General features: G+C 32.1%; 2 long non-coding RNA genes across 2 annotated transcripts in view; both read left to right on the top strand.

The window, feature by feature from the left end:
• Positions 1-27,305, top strand: part of LOC149908636 (uncharacterized) — a 306,382-nt gene that overhangs the window by 226,175 nt on the left and 52,902 nt on the right. The gene's annotated exons all lie outside the window — the stretch shown is intronic.
• On the top strand, positions 16,931-17,639 carry LOC149908639 (uncharacterized). Its single transcript, XR_016456739.1, has 2 exons — positions 16,931-16,974; positions 17,352-17,639. It is a non-coding gene; the product is annotated as an uncharacterized LOC149908639 (long non-coding RNA).

The raw sequence follows: 27,305 nt of genomic DNA, 5'->3' as shown, positions 1-27,305 counted from the left end.
GATCATACCTGGTCATCTGCAATACCTTCTACCACGAATTTACTATATTCGCGTAGTTCCAGCCCCTTCGCAGCCGGTCGGTTTCAACAACTTTGTAGTGGAGCACTCGATGTATGTTGAAACTCGATCATTTTTTTTTACCATACCATATCTCGAAAAAGGTATTTCCTCTCGCTTCTTAGCTTCTTCCCAAGTTAAGAATAATGTCCTCACAGGTAGATAAAGGCTGGCTTCGTAGTCGGTCTTCCTTAATTATGCGTTAGACCCGGAAACAAAATGTTTCGTTTCGGGAAAGTGTATCTGCCATTTCTTTTAACAGGGATGCGCGCACGACATGATGATTGCGAAACCCACACATAACTTTGTCGTTATCGTGCTAACATTCTCATGATTTATTGGTGGAAATTGTGGTTCTTCTCGAACCTCATTAACACTAGCTATATCTTCTTGAATCTCACTAACACTATCACTCGTTTCACTCACTTGCAGATTTGCACCGTTTAACAAAGTCTTATTCGTATTGGAATCGGGGGTAATAAGTGCCGATCCCACCGCTGCTGTCGGAGAATTTAAATAACTCTCCATAATTAATTATAATTAGGTAGATATGTGAAATAATATTAAATAATGACTCAGTGCGCACACCTTGCGCGGTCGATGGTAGTACCGAGACTATATCATAATATGGCCCGTAAGCCCATGCATTTCATATCAATTCAATATCGACATTATGTTGTACACAATAGAGTACATTATAATAGGAAGGTATAGCCACATAACAACTACTCTGTTATGATTCTCTCACATAGAGTACATTATAATAGGAAGGTATAGCCACATAACAACTACTCTGTTATGATTCTCTCACACATATAACATCATAATATATTATAATAACATGCCAAAGAACTGTCCTGTGGTTTTTTCGCGACAACCCTCCATGGGTTTTTATCGTCCATATATTCCTGAATACTGTAGTACGCTCTCTGAACTAGTACATTTTTTATATAAGTTTTAAATTTAGAACTACTAAACTCTTTAATATTATGAGGAATTCTATTGTAAAAGCGTATACCTTGACCCATAAATGAATTTTTAACTTTAGCTAATCGGAAAAATGGCATTTCAATTCTATTTCTGTTCCTTGTGCCATAACAGTGTCTAACACCAAAAGAATTTTTGAAATCGGACCAGTAGTTCCTGAGATTAGTGCGTTCAAACAAACAAACAAACTCTTCAGCTTTATAATATTAAGTATATAGATAAACTAATATAATAAATCTCAAGAATTTATTTGTTTGCTTGGACGCTGTATTCTCAGGATCATCGGGTCCGATTTGAAAAATTATTTTACTATTAGATAGTCCATTTATCGAGAAAGGCTAAAGCGTTAAGAAATGCGTTTTTAACTGCGGAGCACAGCTAGTTATATATATAACGTTTGATCTAATTGTAATTTGTATGGTTAATAGCCTTTGTATGACTGTAAAGTGAGCAATCAAGAAAATATTACTTATGTGATATTTTACTTATAAATTAATATTCTGTAACTTAAACTAAAATAGTACTTCTTAGAAATCCGAGTAAGTACAAACCGTGCACATGCCTATTATTATATACCAGGAAGTAGGGGAAAATGTACTGTATCCTTATTATATTTATGATACAAAATGGTTTCATACTGAATCATAAGTTTTCCTAGTGTAAAATATTATTCGCATTACAATGACGGAAACATTTGAGGATATTCCTTGAAACTTTAGAACTCTAGCAGATTAAAACCAATTTCAAAGTTGGATAAAAGGGAATATACTTAATTTACCGATATATATATAACCCTTTAGGGATACAATACAAGTCTAGCATTTTGTGTAGTTTGAAAAGTAACATCGATATTACTGTTTTCGAGGCATCTGATAAATTAAATTAGTGATTTAAATATATCTAAGGTTAGTTACTACGTACTTGTATACATACAAAGCAAGTTATTTTATGTACCAAGAATTGTTTTGGTGGAAATTCTAGTGACTTTTAAACCTAATCCAATTATAACCAAGGATACTATTTGTTCAAACGCACTCTTTCATAACGGTAAACCCAACAGTAAATTCACAAACAATCTCAAGTCCTATCACAAAGGAACATATTTTTTCATTCGCATTTAAACTAGTTTTAAAACAAAGAGAAATAAGTAGTCTTATCGAAGGCCAACTTTGTCGTTAAGTCTGGGAGCCGTGGAACACAATATATTGCTAGCGTTTATATGAAACCGCTCGTGCAGCTTCTGTCACGTTATAATATAATTTATTATATTGAATTCCATATTTTTATGATATTTTCTTTTTGTTGGAAAGTATTTGAAATAAACTTGTCAGTCAAGTATAGTGTGTTATAATGGCTATTCTTGTACAGGAATATTTAGACATTAGAGATGAAAAGAGTGTAGGTTCGTATACTTACTGCAAATAATAAGACATCACTGAACCCTAACATAACATAAAAAATTGTTCGCCTAAAAATTGCTGTTATAGTAGGTAATCTATACTAGTATAATAAAGAGGAAAGGTTTATATGTATGTATGTATGTGTGTATGTATGGTTTTCACGCATAAACTACTGGCCCGATTTTGATGAAATTTGGCACAGATAATCTTTAGACCCTGAGAAAGAACATAGGCTACTTTTTATTGCGAAATATGTACCACGGGCGAAGCCGGGGCGGACCGCTAGTAGGTAATATAAATAAAATCGCCGCAATCTAACAGAATTACTATCTTCATACTTTCTTTCGCTTTCTAATAAGCATTAGATTCCCGTTCAGCTTGGTATATATGTTTTATATTATTGCCATCAATAACTATAATAAATGCAGCGTGATAGTGTTTTCAATTTGTCTGATGATCCCATTTTTTTAGTAAACTGTCTATATTCATACGGTCTAATATTGGTTTACCTGATTATAATATAGATACCTCGATGTCTCTTTTGGAAAGACAAAATCTTTCATCTTTCATCATTCGTGATTCTAATAATAGTATGAACCTTAAGCATTCATGTAAGTATTCACTAATTTCAGGTTCTTCACCTTTTTAACAATCAAGGAATTACATTACCTATAAATAGCCAAACAACTTCGACTTAATTCCTCGTTAAGGCTATAACCCTGGACCTTACTATCTGTTGTAATACGCAAGTGAGATAAAATGAATTTAGCTAGATTTAAAGCTAATTAAGGCTCTGTTAGGCAATCTACATTAACATAGTAGCAATAATGGTCTATAAATGTCAGAGAGTAAGATAATATTCTTAAGATTTCTGGACTTGTTGGCGCAGTGCGAACAACAATTTGGAATTTGTAAATTGTTTTGCTGGCGATTTTAGAATACTAATACTTTTAAAACTAGATATTTTAGCTTGTGAAACATAATATAGATACAAGAAGTCACCTTACAAAGGAATATCGATAAGAATAATGTGAAATATATCCTTTTTATATCCCAAAAGGTAACAAGATACCTACTGCGTAAGGTTAAAGTAACGTGTTCATTCAATAAGATCTAGTCAATAATATTCAAGCAACAATTCAATTTATGTCTTGGTTCGTATTGCTACTTTTTATAAGATTATTGTACTGTCAAGTTATTTCAATTTTACTGCTTACGATTACCTAACTGTGTTCTAGATTTTTTACACGTCACTATTTATTTTCTAATGATTTTATACGACCGTATTTAATTTCGAAAAATATTAAGAAGTTAATGCTCTTTTACGACTTATAAAAATACTAGCTTTCCGCCCGCAGCTTCGCCCGCGTTTTCAAATAAATCCCTTTCCCGTGAGATTTCCTGGATAAAACCTATCCTATGTCCTTTCTCGGGTATCAAAATATCTCTATACCAAATTTCATGCAAATTGGTTCAGTAGTTAAGGCGTGATTGAGTAACAGACAGACAGAGTTACTTTCGCATTTATAATATTAGTATGGATGTATTTTTATAAAAATATAATAAAATACACTAAAAAGCTAAGCGTTTACAAAAACAATATCTCAAGACAGAACAAATTTGGCGCTAACACCAATAAAAGTTGTGGAGAAAATGAAATTTGTTGCATTGAATAGGGTGCAAGTTGCGCTGAAAAATATCCCGTTTACAGAACACGTGCTGTGTATATTCTAGTGAATGTATTGTTTTTATTTTCTCCACATTGCGATGCTTACACTTATAGGTGGCGAAATTATGGACGGAATTCTGTTGGTGTAACAAGAGGTTTAGGATAGTCAGAAAGATAGGATGTAGTCTTCATATTTTTGGATATAATAATAGCTAAAGATTAAGTAGTTTAACCATTTTTTTCTAAACTTTGTGTTCTAAAACCAAAATTGAATACGATTCAAGATGCTAAAAGTTCTTTTTCAAAATGCTTGACTATGTTTTTTTAAACTTCTTTTAATAAAAAGCAAAGTCAAGCGTTCGATTCAATACACACTCTTAAAGGCTTTTTTATGCTTATACATATTTTTGTATTTGTATATCAACACATACAACTATATAACTTAATTATATTACACTAGCGACCCGCCCCGGCTTCGCACGGGTGCAATGCTGATACTAAATACACTACAGAAAAACTGTGAACGTTGTATATAAAAACATAGCGGCCCGCTCCGACTTCGTACGGGCAGAGGCGGCTCGCCCTAAGGAGCGCTGGTGCAGTGAACTCCCATAAATAATTATAATAAAATCATAGTCCTTAATTTAATTATTAGATACCTTTAATTATTACTATTTAAAATCAATCGTAATCTTTAAAACTACTGTTAATACCAATGAATATATCCATCATTCCATCATCCCATACACCTGTATAATACCTACTGTATTATGTAACGCGCGAAGCGGAGCGCTCACGATTGCGCTCCAATGAAAAAAGATTTAGTACATTTCCTAATACGAAATCCAATAGGAGTGAAAGAGAGGGTTTTGCCAGAGCCCTGCGCGTGAAACAAAAGATTTTCTATGGAAAAGTAGCAAAATTCGGAGCGCCGCACCCGCAAACGTTGCCGGTTCGTTTTTACCGCCAGCCGCCAGGCAGGACAGCGATTGCGCGCGAGGTTGCCAGTTACCACTTCTATAATATAAACAAACACTCGAGTCAACTTCAATGCACGCGCGCGATTCATGCAATTTTCTAATTAAAATTATAAAATACGTGTTGAAATAGCCTGTAGTTATCAGTATTACTTGTGAGTGTTAAAATTAACAATAATTATAATGTGGCGTTCATTAAAAAGTGTGATAAAACGTTACAAATTCGGCTTGAATGTAAAGCTAAGGGACCGCCACGGCCTGAACTTGATCTTACGCAAAAATGTACGACAAAAACGAAAACATATACGCGTGTGTGTAAATCTGAACAATATGTGAAAACACCGTGGTTGTGTGGTTGTGATGAAAGCAACAAACTATTTTGTTTTCCGTGTCTTTTATTTAAAGCGGGCGCGGCCGGCGGAGGTGAGAGTGCTTGGACTGAAACGGGCGTTGACGACTTAGCTCATCTTTCAATCAAGATGAAAAAACATTCACAATCTCGGTACCATATTTTGTTGAATGAACTGCAATTGGCGTCTATCGGTCTTGTCGCTTTAAGTTGTAGATATTTTTGCACACCAAAAAGAAAGACGTATCACGTATGCATTTTCTTTATAAGTAATTTTTTTGATAAATTGTACTGCTTTACACCATGTATTTTCAGTGTTTTATTTCAAGTGAACACCCATAAAATTTTGTCACGAGCCGCCTCTGCGTACGGGTATTAGGTATATAGATAGCCGGGCGGCCGGCCGGTACCGCCGCAAACGCTACGTCCCGTAATTTTTAAATCTGTAATATCTTCGAAAATATTCACTTAAATCATACGGTGTAAAGGGCCATATAGATCTATATTAAACGAACAATCTATTCAAGGTATTTAATTGGTTAAGGATTAATGCTGTATTGGTTAAAATCGCATCGAAAATTAGCCATTATTTTTCGTAAAAAGTAAATGACAAAAAAATGTTATTGTGGGTTATCCATAAGAGATAGACATATGCCATCGCGGACTTTTCTGTAGACCTTTTCAATGTGTATAATACTTAGTACATTATTTTGATAAAACTCGTAGGGTTCAGCCTGCGTTTGCAATGTAAGCGGAAAAAATGTAATTTTTTACGACATCACTTTAGAAACCTCAAAAATAATAGTACTTCTCCACTATTTAATGGATGTTATTATAAATATAAACCTTCCTCTTGAATCACTCTATCTATAAAAAAAACTGCATCAAAATCCGTTGCGTAGTTTCAAAGATTTAAGCGTACAAAGGGACATAGGGACATAAGGACATAGGGACATAGGGACAGGGAAAGCGACTTTGTTTTATACTATGTAGTGATATACAACATATTGTACCAGAAGAAAAGAATAGAAAAGATAGCCCAGCAAAATAGCCCTTTAATTATACGATACATAATAATATATCGATCAATAATATCATATCGATTACGTTAAGAGGTACATATAGCTTCGCATGTTCATCAGGCAGCACTATTTATATGCGCTCTAAGGCGGGCACAATAAAGTTTGATTGGATACTCGCTGCTATCGCTCGCTACACCACCTCACCTCGTGTGGCCGCTCTGTGGTATGTAATAGGATGTTATTTTATAACAAATGGGTAACTTTGTAAGAAATCTATTTGCAAACTATTGTTAAGCAAATGGATTCTATAAGATTATTAATTACTGTGCCATACTATTGTCAGACAATAAGTTAAACATAATCAATATTATTAGTAACACTGTTCAGTAACACGTTTAAATAGGATAATCTGTAAAAATAATTATAGTCGTATTTATATAATCGCGTTTGGTATGAGGACTAATGGACTCGTCATTTGGGTAATTTTCGCTCTAAATAATATAATATGAAATGATATCGAAGTGACAGTAGGTAATATTGAATATTGTAGGATCTTTGTATCTAAAAGACGTGAAACAGTTAACCATTTAATGTACATTAATAAATACGCTAAATATTAATCTAACGTTTAATCATACAATTTGTATATAAAATTTAACTATATTTTTGCATTTATATAAAATAGCCCGTATCCTACCACACAGCGCCCTGAATCGCTGACACTATGCAGATATAAACAACCGTTTGCAAATCAATCCAAACTCCGAAATGTAGCTGTACTACAAGCGTATATCAATTACTATTCTGTTACAAGCCGTACAGGCTTTCAGCTGTATCAAGCACCTGATATGGGCCTAACGAAATATTGATTTAGGCCTCGCTGAGTAAGATTAAAAAGGTGTATAATTTTATAGCCAAAAGATACATCACCTCTATATCTACAAATTCGTGTATGAAGTGTCTGCCTCTTCTGTGTGAACTTTTTTTTGAACTTGTAGGTACTAATGGTTGGCTTGAACTAATTACGAGGAGTTGTAAGGAAATAAAATAATAATAATCAGATTAACAGTCAAGGTTCCCTTTTTGGTCAGAGGGTTAAAAAGAGACGTAATAATCAATTAATTAAACATTAAATAACATGAAGCTCTTTGTTGATTTTTTAATTTGAAATTAATGCTCTACAAAAAAATTATACTTCTAACTGTGATAATTTTGCGTGTCTATGATACGGGAAGTATTTCACATTAAATGCAGTTTTTTTTCTACATCTTCCTGTAACTTAATTATCTACTACTGTACCAAAGCGGTAAACATCATTTATATAAGTGATTTACATTATTAAGAGATTGCGGTTAAAACTTTCAAAGCTCTGAAATAAAAATAACTAATAAGGAAACCAACTTTGAACATAAAATATTACTGACCGAATAATAAATTCAACTATCGCAACACGAATAAAAATCAACGAAACATCGAAAACAAAACAGTAATTAACATTATCCACTCGCCTCTGAAATGAAAAACAATCGTAAAAAACAAATAACAGTTCGAAAAACATTCCTAACGAAGTTCTGGATATAAATCAGGAGTTCCATAAATAGTGGGAACAAATTGTCGAAGGAAGTTATTATTCATACACGCTACAAGCCGAAACGTGGCAATCGGATAACGTATTCACATATCCACGTTGAAACATAGTATAAAGAGATAAGTAAGTTATCTTCGGACAAAGGTACATCGCGCCGTTTGTATGTACGAGGAGTGCTTGGCCACGCCCCCGTTCATGTACGCAAGCTTGACGCACGCACACAACGCCACTCGGTTCCTTCTCATGGACTGGTCTCGTTAGGGGCACGCCATTGCTGTGAGCGTTCGGTGTTTGTACAATTATTTAAAATATCAATATTAATGTGACAAGTGACAACCCTGCGCGTCGCGAGTTTAGGTTCTGTGCGCTCCTAAACGCCAGGAGACTGCCTACTTTTCTCTCTATGCTATGGTTGAAACATAACGTTGTTTGGTAAAGGGGTCGTGTGACGTCACAGTCCTAGTATTCGTCCAAAACACATGAGTACTTGATAACCTGTTAAATCGTGGTTGAAATTGCATTTGGTACGTTTGTGACATAGGCTGTACATGGTTACTAAATGATAATTGATAGAAATATTTGACAGTACACCTACTTGGTTGAAGTTCAAGGTCTTTCTTTATTCTTTGTAGTTTTAGCCATTAGAAAGTTAATAGTAGAAAGTTCCCGAATTAGTAACTTCTATCGTTTGGAAAATACAACTCAGAGATAATTTATTCAACTCCAAAGAAATTTTTCCATCATTATTTAAACAGATTTTACTGAAACTGTATAATAATATGGAAATTTCTCTCACACACCAAACAAATAATGTAGAGAATTATTTTCGTTTTAGGATAATATATCGGTCATATCATATATTTTTTTGTTATTATAATAATAACGAACGAACACGGACAGCAACTTCTTAATGATAGTTATCTATTAAATCCTTAGTTTCATAAAATAAGTTGTTGAAATATTTTCTAAAGTTATAATACAGTTCACAATAAAGATGCTTTTCATCGATTTTCATACTCATACTGTCTATATTTATATTTGCGATACGTTAATTAACGATCTAAATTAAAGTCTAGCAATTTTGCTAATTGTTTGCAGTTTCAAGCAACTATAACTGCTTAGTTACTAAATTCTTGAAGCAATATAGATACTAAATGTATTAATTTAATTTATGAATAATTCGAAAAGGTATTTTATTGTTAGTGATGTGGATCTTTCATAAAGCGGCTAATTTACATGTTTTTTGTAAACAAATATTAAGGGCTGTTTTGTATATTTCTTTGCTAAATGTTCAAGTTTGTTTTATATATTTTATATTTATTTTACTAAATACAAAAAAAAAGTGTCGGTATTCGTACAAAGCCTACAGTTTTTTATCACACCATTTATTTACTTGTATCTTAGCCGTTATTCAGCCGAACGCTCTCCGTTTAGCACAAACAAATCGATTTTATATGAAAAAGCGCTTTTTCCCAAAAAACTAAAGCAAACAATAGAAGTGATGTTCAAATACCAATCTCGATTCAGAACTCTGTAGCATAAAATTGTTAGGTCGCGATCAAGGCTGCAGCGATGCATGAGCGATAGCGATTTACGTACGAAAGATAATGTCCTTGTGGCATTTTATATTCTAATTCACTAAAATTAAAAAAAACACGCTATTTAGACAGTGTAATAACACCAACCCCATTTAATAGCTTAATATAATGAACTCGAATTGAAATGATAGATAGAAACAGCTACTTTTTAAATATAAACATAATATATATGTACGTACAAGTATAGGTACTACTCTATTTTTTCAACTCTATTCCTTATTCAAAGTGCATGCTTACCTACAGTATACTACCACACTACAGCCTCGGGACCATGCATTATACTGACGTTTTCCTCCCGCTCTCCACTTTCCTCTCGCATATGAACTAGCCTTTAAATTTTTTGCCAGCGTGTAATCCCTGCTGGGATTCACGCGTCCAGTTTTTGGCCATTTTTCAAAATAAATTCGAAACCAGTAAGAGCAGTCAACTGGTGATAGTGAACCAAACTTGGTTACTATTGGCATCAGGGTTTCAAGTCTCAGACAACCTTTATATTATATTTAAAAATAAATATAAAATAATTCAAACGAAGTCTACAGATTTTGAGAAATGCTATTTAATCAAGGTAAATCCTTATTCATTAGTATCTAGATGATAATAAAGCGTGTTTTTACCTTATAACAATAAATAATGCTGCTAAAAAAATTAATTAAAATGCAATCTATTGAAAATATTAATTATCGAGTTTCTCGCCTATTCTTCTCAATAGAGACGAAATTCCAAACCAGTGGTAGATGAAAAATTGCAATTCATTAAAACTTTTAAAAAGACATAAATGCAAAAGTATTTCAGTGTGAATTTGACTAAATTTTATGTCATTTTATATCAGTGAACCTTGAGCAATAAATAATATGGAAAAATATTCACAAACATATTTTGTCGATTAATCTCACTATTATAATAAAAAACACGTGCACGTATGTCTTCTACGTTACTAAGGAAAATAAACGAGACGTAGCGTATGCGTAGCAACTACGAATCCGTAGCTACGCTTCGTAGACAATAGCGTAGCACAATAATGTAGAGTACGGAATCAGTTTCTTGAGTGTAGTTCTCGATTCAATACAAGTTTCTCAATCGTATAGTTTGCTGTATATAAATTTTAATTGAAATCTTTCATTGTATTGATTTTTAAAGAATTACGTAAAATGCAATAATTACTAGTTTTATAATTTAAACATTATTTTTCTTGTTTAATTATGAAAACTTTACAGCTTACTAATAAAATTTTAACATAATGAAATTTTCCATGAACTTATATAATAACAACTATTCCATTCATGTATAAAATGCTATCAAGTATAAATATTAGTAACTTGTTTGATATCTATTCACTCATACTAAATAAAACTAACCCAAAGTTCGCAAAATCTAAAAACAAACATTACTATTACACTATTGAAATCAGCGAAACTTTCTAATGATACGGGGGTTAGAACAATCATTCCGTTACTACAAACAAGCCAACTACAAGTATAATCAAAGGCAGTGGGGCTATAAAACTGACTTCCTATTTAGAAATAGATTTCTATTTCATTATATTTAAAGCGTTTTATTTGCCACTATGTAAAAAAATATAAATCTTAATTATCTAACACAGAACAGAAAAAAATTATTTCATTTCGCTATATTATTGTAAGGTTGGGGATTAATTTCTATGAATTTACACGTAGTTGTTTTTTAAGTGTAACTTTTTTAGGCACTTTGTAAAATTTCAAAGTCGCGTCATGGCAATTACGTCATGTCATGGAGTAAGGCGACGATTTTAATATCTTTGAATCTTGCCAAAGTTATTTATTGAATCGTCAAAATACATATAACCATCCAATATTTACCATATTTACTACCGCGGATAACAGCCAAATATCTGCGAAGCCTTTTGGGCTGATTTTTCAATGCTTGGTTAAAACTTATTCGTCGAATAATTTTTAAAACTACCATTTTAAAAACGTCTTCTAATTGCCCGTATTTGACAGTTTACGTGACATTTTAATATTATTGTGTAATACTTTATTGGACGGATAAGTTTTATCCAAGCATTGAAAAATCGGCCCGGGTAACGGGTAACTTTTCCATTAGCAGCTAATAATAAAACTGATTTATTTGCCATATCTCATAGCCATCCTGGAAAGCCTTGAGCTAGGTAGATTCCCTAGAGCGGGATAAGGTCCACCACGTCAGCATACAAGATCTATTATACTCTGTTTTGCTTCCAATTTATTATTACAGTAATTAAGAGATCCCTCATTATGTTAAGTGGAGTTTGTATTTATATAGAAATAGAGAGGTATTTTAACAATTAAATAGATAAACTTGAAACGCAATACATTTATTAAATGTAATTTATTTTTATTAAGGGCCGATTTTTCAATGCTTGGATAAAACTTATTCGTCGAATAATCTATTAAACTACCATTTTAAAAACGTATTCTAATTGCCCGTATCTGACAGTTTGAGTGACATTTTAATATTATCGTGTAATACTTTATTGGACGGATAAGTTTTATCCAAGCATTGAAATATCGGCCCTTAAGTAATCTTTACTTACGAATTTTTTAATTTAATGTAACAGCTATAGGTAATATTAGTATTTGAATTAAATCCAAAATTTTTTACAAAAACAAGAATCTAACAAAAAAAAATATTATCAATTAAATATTAAAGGAAATTCCTGTACACTTTTAAAGATCGCTCAAAATAGCTAAGTTGAATTGAAAATCCAATAATTTCACACAAACAAGTCTTAGGCATTCCACGAAATATTAAACTGTTATTTATACTCGATATAATAGAATATAATGTAAGTTATAAAAGGGTTGACCTTATAACCCTACTTGTGTTAGCGGCACGTGTAAGTGTTATAATAAGAAAAGTTAGCTTGTATTGACGTAATTGTCCTCACACAAAGGGTAGTTGCGATGTATTGAAGTTTTTATTTTCTTGTAGATTTAATTAAAAGGAAAAGAAAGAAAAAATATTTTACGGATTTTAAATGATTTTCTTAATGAATGATAAAGAGTCCTACGTCGCGTCGTTGGTAAATGTATCTAAATGTTGATATGTAGAACTAATTGTAACTGTTTATGGTAACTGTGTAAAAAAAACTTCACTGTGTAATATTATATTAGTGATCACTTTCCAACCGCATCATGTAGCTCAAATATATCTACACTAATATTATAAAGAGGAAAACTTTGTTTGTTTGTTTGTTTGATTGTAATGAATAGGCTCATAAACTACTGGACCGATTTTAAAAATTCTTTCACCATTCGAAAGCTACATTATCCACGAGTAACATAGGCTAGGTTTTATCCCGGAAATCCCACGGGAACGGGAACTATGCGGGTTTTTCTTTGAAAACGCGGGCGAAGCCGCAGGCGGAAAGCTAGTCCAGTATAATTCCTACTTTTACCTTTATTCCTGTACTATAAATCGTATTCAATATTCATTAACTTAATCTCTGAAAATAAACGAGAATAGACTTAAAACTATACATGTTTGATCACATCGCAATACTGCGGCGAACGTTAAACATTTCCATAGCTAATGTATTATGAAGACATGATAGTCTGATGGTATTAATGCACATGAAGATAGCTATTAAGCGGACACACAGAGCGAGCAGCCTCGCGAATTTCTGTGCGAGGCAGCTTGGTCTACGTGGACGTTGCGGAAAATTACAGCACACGTTATCATCTTCATGTTACCACTTCCACACACAAAGGCTTTCTATGAGGGTACAGGCCATAATCCACTACCCGGGCCAAGTACGGGTTGGAAGATGTCACATGTCGCCGAACTTTTGATTCTTCGACATGTCGGTTTCCTCACCATATTTTTCTTCTATTTGCGTACATAAACTTTTGATCAAATTAAAATAATTAAGTACGCGACCACTTGCGAGCACTGCGTGAACGGAACTCCGCAGTGGTGATGTTATCAACATGCGCTGATCAAATTAAAAAATCTATTTATATCCAGTATGTTCGCTTGGTCTCGAACCTTCGACTTATTGAAGTTCGAGGTTCTCACCTAAGCCACTACTGCAAGTTACAGTTACAGCACACGTCATTTGTAAACAATTCCTTCGCGAGGCTGCTCGCTCTGTGAAGACCCTATTTATCTTATAATGTAACAACTTGCTTTATAACGTTGTGTTGCGTTGAATTAGGTCACAAGAAAGTCTAAATTGTTTTAATTGTGTGAACTGTCTTTTAAGTAAAACTGCTATGATAAGGAACTATACATACTGCTATGCTTACTTTGGATAAGGACATTTAAACTTTTGCTAGGTTAATGACTTTAAAATAATACTTTGTAGTGTCTAAAAGGGGTTTAAATTAAAGCATTTATTTAGTGTTTATTTTCATGATTAAATAAAAGATAATTCTATGAAATTTCGCATGCACACACACATCACACTTTAACTATACATATATAACTAAAAATCGTAAATGACGTATCTTAAACATAATTACATTAGTCAATCATATTATGTAATATATTATATCATATTATAGCTGTAAAGTTTTCGTAAATAAATATATTAAATAAACTAACCCATACACGTGCCGAGTCTTCAAAATAATACATACAACTATAACGTAGATTGTATCGAACAAAGCAACATCCGTCTATCGTCGATGATGCAAGCACAATTCACGACCTGAATCACATTCCATGTAATGTGAGAGCTACATTCCGTTTCAGAACGAAAATTCAAAAGAATTTCACAACAATATCGAATTAATCTTGTTGAAACACTTGTATTGGGGTTCTGTAGAAGAGCTCGATAATTTTGTATTCGTTCGTTATGTTTTCTAGAAGTAAAGACAGGCTAGATAAATGGTAAGACTAATCTACACTAATATTATAAAGAGGAAAGATTTGATTGTATGAATTGAATAGGCTCCGTAACTACTGGACCGATTTAAAAAAATATTTTACCATTAGAATCCTACATTATCTCTGATGGATATTATCCATATATATTTAGTGTAGATATAATTTGTCGAGTTTAAATATTATGTAATGTGTTGAGAGTTGAGACTAAACGAGCGAAACCACGGACAGAGAGCTTGGAATTTGTCTCTTCTTTGTATTGCTTTAATATATTCATTATTATCTAAACATCTAGAAGAATCTAATTTTACAGGGAATATAAGTGAGAGAAGAAGAGTTTTCTTAATATATTTGTATTTACATTAATAATTTAGATCGTGATTCTTGAAAGCGCCTCGGGGAAGCTTTTTCCAAACATTGGGATACGAAAGGCTGATACAATACAATATTACACTAATATTATGAAAGAATACTTTTTTCGTATACCTACTTCTAAAAAGCTACATTATAATATTAAAATGTGACATAGAGCAGATTTTTTTTATTTTATTATCCTGGTTCAAGGCAAGAATCTAGTAAATTATACTATAAATTATAAATTATTATTATATACTAGAGGTCCGCCCCGGCTTCGCCCGTGGTACATATGTTGCAATAAAAGGTAGCCTATGTCCTTTCTCGGGTGTCAAAATATCTCCATACCAAATTTCATGCAAATTGGTTCAGTAGTTTAGACGTGATTGAGTAACAGACAGACAGACAGAGTTACTTTCGCATTTATAATATTAGTATGGATATATATGTATATATATATAATATCTTAAATGTTTAAAAAATATTTAGAACGGGCAAAAAATTAGAATATTGGTGAAATGTAGCAATGACTGATATGTTCCCGCTCCCACTTATTCATATTTGTTGAAAATTATTCTCAGAGGAAATAATCCTAAGTGTCTTGGCTCGGATATGAATTATTATCTACACGTGTAAAATATGCGAAATTTAATACTTTATTTTAGGATACAAACCAAATATTATAATAAGTAATAATGTTATACTAAATACGTAATGTGTTATGCGAAATAATGTTATTTTAGGTTGTTTAAAGACGATTTTTTTTGGAATAAACTATTCGTAGCCTTAGGAATTTATGTAAAATGTTTTAGCTATTTAATTATGCAGTTTCTAAATATAAAAAATGGAATATGTATCTATATATATAAATGAAACTCAAACTCAAACATTTATTTATTCAATTAGACTTCTTCTAGGAGCACTTTTGAATCATCATAATAGTTTTAATATTTACCAGCAGCAGTATATTGTATGCAGTAAAACTGACAAGAAACTCCATAGTTGCACTTTTAAAAAGTTTTTACAGCTCATAATTTCCTTATTTATTATTACAATTACATCATCAAATTGTTCACAGAATATAATTAAAATTATTCCGGCCTGCCTCTTAATACCTTGAGAAATTCCCTTCTAAAATATTTTCACGGTAAACATTCTAAGTACTTAATAACCTTATCGTAAATTTTAATATCGATAACGTATAGATAGAGCTTTATAGGCCAAGAGCTATACGATTATTTACGATTTTTAATGCTGGAATATCTTATACATTCTTTTTAACTTAATATTACAAATGAAATACAAAGGCCTCGTCCTTTCGTAGAATTAATAATTTATCTTCATAAGAATCACAATTATGCGGATGTGTGTCTATTTGTCTGTCTATCACATCGCATCGAGCAATTTTATAGTATCGTTTTTTTTTAATAATAGAGAGCCTAAGGAGTGATTTAATGGATATATTTTTTATAACCGCAATGAAACATCACATTCCTAAAAAAATGTATGACATCGTGGTTGACGCTGCAGTTAACAACTATATAAATAATTGATTAAAAATTTAATTCTTTGTACATTAAAGATTAATTGATACGTATTACAAAAACAATACTCCAATAATCTTACCAAATATCACTTCAAACTCAATTTACGCAAAAGCCGCGCCAAATCCTAAGCGTGTTCAATTTTCATCTAAATCCATTACCCGTTGAAATATAAGGCGGTAAATAAACGTAGCGCCATCGCTCGCCAATGTATCGTAAACACATACCAATAATAAAATCGGAGTGTCTGTTTGTAATATTGAAATAATCAATTTTTACTAAATGCATAGGGGTAAAGTCACCAGTAGTTGACCATGTACCTGTAGTTGACCGCTAATGCACATAAACCGTTATAATAAGAATTCGCGGCAATTTTAAAAACTCATTCGTTAATAAGTAGTTAGTGCTGCTATCTGGTCAAATAGGCGCGTAAATTGCGCATCCATATCTGTCAAATATAGTAAATGGTGGTCAGTTGTTTGTTGAGTGACGGACCATTAAATCAATAAATTCGTTTTTGTAATAATATTCGTAGAGATTGAAATAGTTTGAAGCTGAATACTAGGAACTTTGTCACCTTGTTGACGGTAAGTGTTTTTCGTTTTTTATTCGTTTATGGTTTATTTAAATGACAGGGTAATTAAAATTTAAAGATTTGTTGACAAAATTGAGATGTGGGGGTGGTCCAATACTGATTCCGTTTGACTGCGATTTTCTAGTAATTGACCATGGTGGTCCATTACCGAATTACCGTTTGACTATGATTTTCTAGTAATTGACCATGGTGATCAACTTTTGATTATGTTCTGTATCTTTTAAATATACTGCATATAATAATTAATTAAAATAAACTATTTTATTTACTTTAACAATAGATTGATTTTCTTTAGTTAGTTAGTTAGTTTTGTTTATGGTACGAATTTATGGCTATGATCTATTACTAAAACCAATTTTTATCTTGTAGATGCCTGGGAAAAGGGGCGCATTCCTAAATTATACTGAAGCTGCAATGCTTGTAGCAGTGAACGATGTTCGTCTTCATAAAACACCAATACGAACGGCTGCAAAAAAGTTCGGTGTACCAAGAATAACGCTTACAATTAATAAAGTAAAAGGGAAGTCACCGATGGAACGAAAAATGGGTCCGACATCCATCCTTACACCAGAAGAGGAGCATAAAATATGCGACTGGGTGCAAAAAATGGCAAAAAATGGCATAAAGATGTGCTCGACTATCCCTGGGATGCAGTAGTTGCATAGAGGCTCCCAAGAAGACCAGTTCTACGAGAAATGTATATGATGTTCCAGAGATACATTCCTTGATATGATAAATTTGGCAAAAAGTTTGACGTTTACGGTTTGTGTTTGACAGTGTCCTTTTGTTTTTTAACCATCTTTCGGATCTTTTATAATCTTGTTTTTATTTAAATTATAGGCTTAAAAAGGCCTAATTATTATTATATTTCAAATAAAACGTTATCTTTTCATCTTATTGCTTCTTATTTAACAAATAACCCAATTAAAATTGTAGCATCTGAGTGGTCATCTACTGATGCAAAATATGGTCATCTTCTAGTTTTTAGATGGTCAACTACTAAATTTCTAATATAAGAACATTTTTAATTTTTTTTAAGTTTATTCGACCATTTTACGTGGTGAAATGCTTGTTAATATGTTAAAACACATTTCACAGGGTTTCCAAAAAAATAAACTTACTGAATTCATATGATAATTAAAGTCAAACATTTAAAAAGAATATTCTGTCTCCTTAAGTGGTCATCTACTGATGCTTTTACCTTAATATGAATGTATAAATTTACCAAAAAATTAATTTTCACAATTTTTGTCTGTCTGTCTGTCTGTTTGTTCAGGCGAATCTCTGGAGCAGCTGAACCGATTTTGACCGGACTTTTACTGACAGATAGCTATTGTTCTAAGGAGTAACTTAGGCTTTTAATGCTGATATTACAACAAGAGCATTAGGATTAAAAGTAAAAAACTCATTTATGCGCGCGTGTGAAACCGCGGGGCGCTGCTAGTAGTAAATAAACGTATCGCCACCGTTCACCAATGTATAAATGTTAAATGGTAAATATACGCAGCAACGCCATCGTTCGCCAATCTAATTGCCCATAAATGTGGCCGGCCATGCTACAATTCACACGTGGTTTTGGCAAACTTGCCTGAACTTGTAATGCTCCGATATCTATGGAATAATCGACGTATATCTTGTGTAATTGAAACAATCCATGTTCGTTATGGTTAATACAGCTATAAGGAATTAGGAATTCTATGAGGAAAGCTTTAAAGATACCGTACCTAATAAAATTTATTTCGTTAAAAATACGTTGAAAGACAGTAAATTACGTTGTATAGTGTATTTAACAACATCCATACTAATATTATAAATGCGAAAGTAACTCTGTCTGTCCGTCTGTTACTCAATCACGCCTTAACTACTGAACCAATTTGCATGAAATTTGGTATAGAGATATTTTGATAACCGAGAAAGGACATAGGATAGGTTTTATCCCGGAAATCCCACGGGAACGGGAACTATGCAGGTTTTTCTTTGACTGCGCGGGCGATGCCGCGGGTGGAAAGCTAGTAATATATATATATAACTAGCATTCCGCCTGCGGCTTCGCCCGCGTTTTCAAAAAAAAACCCGCATAGTTCCCGTTCCCGTGGGATTTCCGGGATAAAACCTAGCCTATGTCACTCAGAAATGATGTAGCTTTCCAACAGTGAAAGAATTTTTCAAATCCGCCAAGTAGTTTCGGAGCCTATTCAATTCATACAAACAAACAAACAAAAAATCAAACCTTTCCTCTTTATAATATTTGTATAGATATACATGCTAACGTCACCTAACGTCGTAGCATTGTAGTTTGATCATAGTAGAGTAAAACTGTTAGTGAATTCTCTAACACTTACCTAAATACCTTGAGAAATTCCCTTCTATTTATATATATATATATATATATATATATATATATATATATATAATAAACACTCGGTATCGTTAAGCCGAACAATTCTTGAAAAACCACGTTCAAATCATATATGTATAACATTGTAATACCTATTGAACTCTTTTGAAAAGAAATATGTATTTAAAAACTTCTATAATTTCATAGAGTTTATATCTTAGTCGTTTTTATTGTAAAAAAACATTATTATAAAGTTTTTATAAAGCCCTAACCACATTCCACCGCTCCCGCGCCGACTCCATCTATAAAAACGCCCACAGCTGTAATTCGTTTAACTCCCCGATGCTTAAAAATAAATATCAGGAGCGTCAGCATTCCCCGCTCTACTCTAACCGTACTTAAACGAGTTCCATGAAGTTATCTCATTGTTTGAAACGCGCAAAATTTTACACTTTCACGCTTAAAATCTTTCACAGAACGCGAAACACTTTCAACATTTTACATTTTTCAACGGCCCATTTTCATTTTACGGAACGATTACGGTCCGAAGTCGCTAACCCGAACGGGCGAAGCTGCGTTAATACGGGAAGCAATTATGGGCCGTATCGGTTGAATAATACAGATTAATTCACGTTGTATATATTTGTGTGGTTAATTTATCACTTGGTTAGGTTGTAAGCGTCGTCAGCACAGCTTCTCATTGTAATATATACGGGCAATTATCTATTTCACGAGGTGTTAGTGCTAACAAACGTGGTCTATGCATATGCAAACAGTATGATAATCTGCTGTCCAGTGCATACATTCAGCTATGAAATTTGTGGAGGCGATTTCAGAATGATGGCTAGTCTTTGTCTCATATAGCAGATTTTACAATGCAAGGTAACAATTAGTATACTCCTTGATGAAACGGTATACATGACACCTATTATTATAATATGTATATTTCAAAAAAATACATTTTGTTATTTTTGGTCTTAAGCTTCAATAAAACTCTCACTTATATTAAGAAGAAGGGTTTCGTTATTACAAATTATTGTCACTCAAATACGTGATAGTATTCATAAGTATAACTATTTATTAATACAAATTAAACACTACGACGTGAGGTCGACTTTATTTACTTAATACAATATATTATTATCATTAGTCAATAAGGCTTTACAAAGAAAGCTTTGCATTACTTTCTGATTGAAACTCTTGTCAAACATGCGGGTGATGAAAAGATCATGCGCACCTTTACGAACGTCCTATTTAATATAAGCCTGTCACTAGCTACTTATTCTTCCTAATTTTATATTACTCTTAACTTTATTAGTCTATAGACTGGTCAAAACATCACATAACATTTCACCAACTTTTTCAAATCAAGTGAAGTCCCATGTCCCCAAGTGAGGTAAGGGGCAGAAGCATTATTCATACATCTCTTTCACTGATCGATTTTCTTTAGGGACAAGTGGGTGGGTGATCAGCCTTCAGTGTCCTTCCAAACCGAGACATTTTTTTTTCTTCGTCTCCACCGGGAATCGAACCCAGGACCCCCCCCTGCTACGCTCACGCGCCAACCACTGTACCAAGGAGGCGGTCTACACCATTCAATCTATTCAAATCAAGGATCATTTATTTAGGTTGGAGTTTCAATGCTGTTACTTAAGGAGTTATAAAGATAATGTTTAGTGTTCATAAAATTTAAGGTTATAAACGCGAAATGAGGAGACATTAAATATTAATTGAATTTTCGTTTAAGCCTCCGTAAATAGGTTTTCGTAAAAACCTAAAACACTGATTATGCTAAGAGAACATTACACTTTATTTTACGAACATTCCAAGCATTGAAAAGTAAACACGTACAAGTTTTAAAAATAAAAAATGTGACAAGCTTTATCGATAGAATAAAGGAGCAGTTACCTAAATGCATTCCGAGAAATTATACTCAATAAACATGCATCTCTCCCTATGGAAAATACACTTTATACACACACATACAAGCATAGCATGATTGTCGTTGTAACGTAACACAGTCATTCTATATTGAAAAATTGCATATTAAGTCAAAGTTATTGCCGTATCTAAGGCTGCTTGTACACACATTGACTGACGAAACATGCCGCCTCTGCAGCCTTTTTTAAACACCGTGAAAGAAATTTGGATTTAGTAATTATTTATGATGTATTGGAACAGGAAAAGAAAAGAACGATATTCCATTTGTAAAAAGAAAAAAAATAGTGTTTCTTTTGAATGTAGAATTCGATTTCCATACAAATATGTAACCCAATTCAAAGCAAAGCAAAACACGCTCGACAGTTTTATAGATCAATCTGATACGCGCAGATCGCCATAAAGAAAAACAACAGAAAAAACTGTGAAAATCACACGATCAAATTTCTACCACTGCAAGCAATTTAAATTCTGAACAACAAATTCGATATTTTATTGCATACCTATCTTCATTATTTTTGTTACTTAAAAATAATAATGCATAGTTATCAATCACACTTATAAAATTTAATAACAACACCCAGCCGATGTATTATACTATTGCCATTTACTAGCTGTGCCCCACGGTTTTACCTGCATTGCTCTGCTCCTATTGGTCTTAACGTGATTATAATATATAAGCTTTTAGCATTCCTCAATACATGGACTAGCTATCACTTAAATAATTTTTCAAATAGGACCAGTAGTTTCTGAGATTAGCGCGTTCAAACAAGTAAATAAACATAGTCTACAGATTTATAATATTAGTATATACCAGGGGCGAAAATGAAACCAATCTCCGGCCGCTAGTTGAATACAAAAAAAAAGTGATATAAAATATTGTGTAATATATTCGTACATAATAATTTGTAAAGGTGCCAAACAAACATTAATATTAACCAGCAAAAGCTCTCTCTGTATTTCGTATTGTTATATTAAATTGGAAACATTTCGTAGCTCAACGTGTATCCGTGAATTATTGTTTCACAATAGAGATTGGTTGTATCGACTTGTATCCGTGAAGCAACAATTGGCTGAAACGAGCACTTGAGACAATCAGCTATAACTTCGAGATACGATATTCCAGCCAATTTATGCGATAGGTAGAATATTATAGAACATAAGAGAATAATTTACATAGTCTTTTGGAGACAGATTTGATAGTTTGATGTTTCCTTGTTTTGATTTAACTGAAGACCTGCTCAATCAAGTTTAGAAATTATTTTAACAGTAACGGCTGTATATTTTCTGAGTAGATTAGCAACTTTTTTTGTAAATTACATTTTTAGCCGAGACAAGTAGTACTATGTGATTAGTATATAATATAATCTATACTAATATTATAAAGAGGAAAGGTTTGTATGTATGTATGTATGTATGGTTTTCACGCATAAACTAAGTACTGGACCGATTTTGATGAAATTTGGCACAGACAATCTTTAGACCCTGAGAAAGAACATAGGCTACCTTTTATTACGAAATATGTATGTACCACGGGCGAAGCCGGGGCGGACCGCTAGTGTAAAATAATTTTTAAAATAAATCGAAAATTATGTGATTTTCAACTTACATACTTAAAATAGTAAAGCCCGCATAGTTTACTTGTACCGAAAATGTAAGCAAGTAAAATATTAACAACGTGTGTCACAATCGAATTATTTGTTTCGTAGAAAAGTTCCTAAATATAAGTAAGTATATACTATTGAAATTGTATAATATTTATGTCGCTTTGGACAAGTCCAGTAATAGCGATGTTTCTAAATATTATCGAAATATTACTAACTAGATTTCCGCCCGCGGCTTCGCCCGCGTTTGCAAAGGAAAACCCGCATAGTTCCCGTTCCCGTGGGATTTCCAGGATAAAAACTATCCTATGTGTTAATCCAAGTTACCCTCTATATGTGTGCTAAATTTCATTGTAATCGGTTCAGTAGTTTTTACGTGAAAAAGTAACAAACATCCATACATCCATACATCCATACATCCTTACAAACTTTCGCCTTTATAATATTTATTAGATTTCTTGTTAAGTGTTAGAAACTCTCTGAGAGTGATTTTTTTTTTTACTTTCGGTAATTTCTTCATTTAATATTTTAGATAATTGTTCATAATGAACTATAAAAGTCCATCGTATAATATGATGCAATAAAAGCTCGTATACCTTCATACCTACTAAACCTACTGATAAAATGCATTAAAAAAGTGCACTACTATTTTAAATAACTCCCAAAAAGAATTCCACTAATGCCCAACTAACCTTTCAACATTTTAACGCGACTGAATAAAATACGCTTGTTTGTTTAAAATCATCCCTCCCTAACCTCCGCTTGGAGTGTTTCCAAAACGAGCAGACTTCTAGCAACGCCTCTTCCTCTGTATAGATATTTATCTTATCGAGTGTCCATAAATAATGTTATTGGTGTATATTTATTTTAAACTGAATGCATCAATATTTTTGTTAGAACATTTGCAGTGTGATCGTTTTTATTGACTGGCAAAAAGGATAGTAATAGCGCTTTAATTTTAGTTAATTTTATAATGTATTTCGTCTATTCAAAAACGCTTCTATAGTGTAGTTGAATGAATAAATGAGGTCGTGTTAAGAATTGAATTATGTGTTATTTTTGTGCGTTTAAAAATTAAAATTGATTGAATTATAGAGCCCAGTTTTGACCGAAACAGTATTAAAACTTACAAGGAAGTCGGAGGGCAGAAAACTTCACGATTACAACTTTTTTCTAACTCTCATCATCACAGTTAATTTTAATGCAATTCGGTCACAATACTTTAAGAAGAAGTCAAATTTTAATTTTACTGTGTATTTTAAGTATTTTTAAGAATGTTATGTTGAATGTTTTTTGAATGGCTGGCGGTTTTAAACGTGGTTAAAATTATAGTTTTTCTTAGAAAGCATAATCAAATTCAAAGTTAAGGTTTTCTTTTAAGATACCTAGTAGGTATATAAATTTTAAAAATGTTTATACTAGTAAGTTATATACGAAAAATATCCAATTTATTTTGAAAATTACTGTCACTTTTTATACGTGACAAAATAACTATACAATTATTATGTGCTGTTATGATATCGATATGTATAAGTTACATTTATTTTTAATGTAAATAACATATATTGTATTTTAATGCTTTTTATAATATTTTTAGTTGTTCTCTACGTCATCTTTTAAACATGAAAAGGTTGTTGTACACAACTGAAATATCTGGAAATAAGCGCTGTACGAACTTGTTTAATTAAATACAGTTACTTATCTTATAAAAAAAATAACGATATACATTTTTTACAAAAAACCATTCTTCAAATCAAATTAAAAATAATGATATAACTAGTACCTATTATTTTATCGATTTCGATAACATATTCTCTTTCACATCCCTATTACGATGAAGGAAATTTAATTCGACTTGTTTTGGTCTTTCTTCCTTAGCCCACTTATTTCCTGTACCAAATACATTTATTTTACAAAATATTTTCAAAGGTGCTTCCGTACACTAACGATAACAAGACAAAAACTAGTATATTTATATTCTAAAGAACACAAATTTACTTATTTCAATAATAATTGAAAAGAAGTAGGAGAGGTTTCTGTATCTGTATCTACTGTATAATATGCAAAGAAATTGTTCAATACATTGGAATTCAGTTTAATTAATTTAAGTAAGATTCAATGAAATATTTTGTAAGAATTTTATTAGCAATTAATTAATATATTCTCCTAGTACAAAGTGGATTGTATCATCACTACATAGTATAAAAGTTATAAAACGAAGTCGCTTTTTCTGTCCCTATGTAGGTATGCTTAAATCTTTAAAACTACGCAACGGATTTTGATGCAAGTTTTATTTAATAGATAGATTGGTTCTCCAGGAAGGTAGGAAGATTTTGGTAGTTATTACTTATTTAATAGGTTTTAGACAAAGCGGGCGAAGCCGAGGGCGGAAAGCTAGTTGAGAATATAAGGATGAATGTATCTATATCTATAACACATTAGATTTTGGTTGCTAATCCATGAACATTGAACATCTTATATTTTCTTTTCTTTGCGAGATTTAGATTTATTTTGTTTAGCAATAAGACCGATATTTTGTACAAATGAAGCCTTTTTTGTTACATTATTTTATGGTTATGGTCTTGTTTGTACAAAAATAAACATAAAATTATCATACAATATAAATTACGTATAATAAATATTATAACTTAGTTCAAATACCGACTTGTACGGAATGTAAACCGAATTTTATGAAAATATTCCGAATTAAGTCCAACTACAAATTACATTAGAAATAACAAGAAGTCTTTTAGCTGGTATACAGTTTCTAACAAAATTAGAAACGCTATAGCTAGCGAAAGGAGCTTATGCTAGAACGAGAGCTGCTGATGAATAACTACTACGGCATAATTGATCAATAATTACACAGTATCATATTATAATATCGTGTACACTGTGCACTTAATTGTATGGCTTGTCATAAACAATAACTATACTTTTTTGTCCATAATGCTTTATTGTGCAACAATTCTAAATCTATTACAGTGTAATTAATTAAAACAATATTTAATTTGTAAAAATATTTCTTCAACGCAACCTGTAGGTAAGGAAATACAAGTCTACGTGATACTTATGTAGCGGAAAAAAAATCTGTGCATTTATACCATTCATAAAAAATATTTTAATCCATTTAAATTTTAAAACATGCATAAAATATAACTATCAATGAATGAATATTTCATCACGTTTATGCACAATAAAATATTCATTCATTATGCACTCTAGTTCTACGATATCCGACTAAAACCCTGATTAACTAGCTCTTCAGTGCGCAACGCAATCAAAGCTTAGTATAAATTTTAACCGGGGATTGGAATCCGGAAATATCAAATTTAAAATTTCACCAACGATTTTGTTGCTTTCCGTATTAGAGCATCGTCTGAAATTTTCTAAATTTATAAAGATTTTCTGATATTTAAAAATATCGTAAATCTGGAACGAAGTTCCGAAAGGGGGCTAAACGGAATTAAGACAAAAATTTGTAACGACACTTTTTACTATATCTGCCTTGTCTGTTTCTCTGTCTGTCTTTCTCTCTGTCTCTTAGAACTTCGTTGCATCCTAGTACCTTGACACCTCTTAAGTTTTTTTACTAGGAAAGCAAAACCATGTGTATAAACTTGTGCAGAATAAAATTAAGGTAAAACTGCTCCAGTAATGAATGCTATGCAGAGGCCGTTTTGGCATCACGCCTATTTTGATACGCAGTGTGTATAGTAATTTATTTAACTGAAGTTTTGAGGTTTTTTATCATTAAATTATTTTCATTGGTATACCTACTAGCGGTAATTGTGCCGGTTAAAGGAAAAATATATTGATAATAATCTATACTAATATTATAAAGCTGAAGAGTTTGTTTGTTTGTTTGAACGCCCTAATCTCAGGAACTGCTGGTCCGATTTGAAAAATTCTTACGGTATTGCATAAAATTTAGAATTGTCCATAATGGTGTATGAAATATTTAATCACAACTTTTAAATGATCAAACGTACTAACTAAGTAAGTTTAAGAAATTGATTATTTGCAAAATTCCCACAGCAAAAGTAAATATGTCTGAATAAGAACTGCAATAGTTACTTTCTAAACTATATGAGGTCCCGTCTCCCCTTTATGTGTATTTTAGTTTAGTTTGCACTTGGGATCTTAATTCTTTCTCGCATAAGCTTGTTTATTATAATTTCTTTGTATTAAGTAATATTTCATTGAGATTCGGTGTGATGAGTGTGTGAGATCAGTATACTTAGGTACAATTTAGTAATCTTTCTGGCTAGAGATGCAAAGGAAGTTAAAATAAAGAAATACAAATGATAATTAAAATCTTAATTATTTGTTTACTATCGCAATGATTGAAAAATACATAATAATATGAAAAGTTAGTGAGTCCTCTTTTCTTCATTATAACATTAATTTAATATTAAATTTTCTAGTTTATATTAATTGTTA

The sequence above is a fragment of the Colias eurytheme genome, chromosome 5 (genome assembly GCF_061535395.1).
Source record: "Colias eurytheme isolate Ceu_HAF_F1 chromosome 5, ilColEury1 Martin Lab GWU primary, whole genome shotgun sequence".
NCBI classification, from domain to species: domain Eukaryota; kingdom Metazoa; phylum Arthropoda; class Insecta; order Lepidoptera; family Pieridae; genus Colias; species Colias eurytheme.
This window is presented reverse-complemented; position numbering and strand designations above follow the sequence as displayed.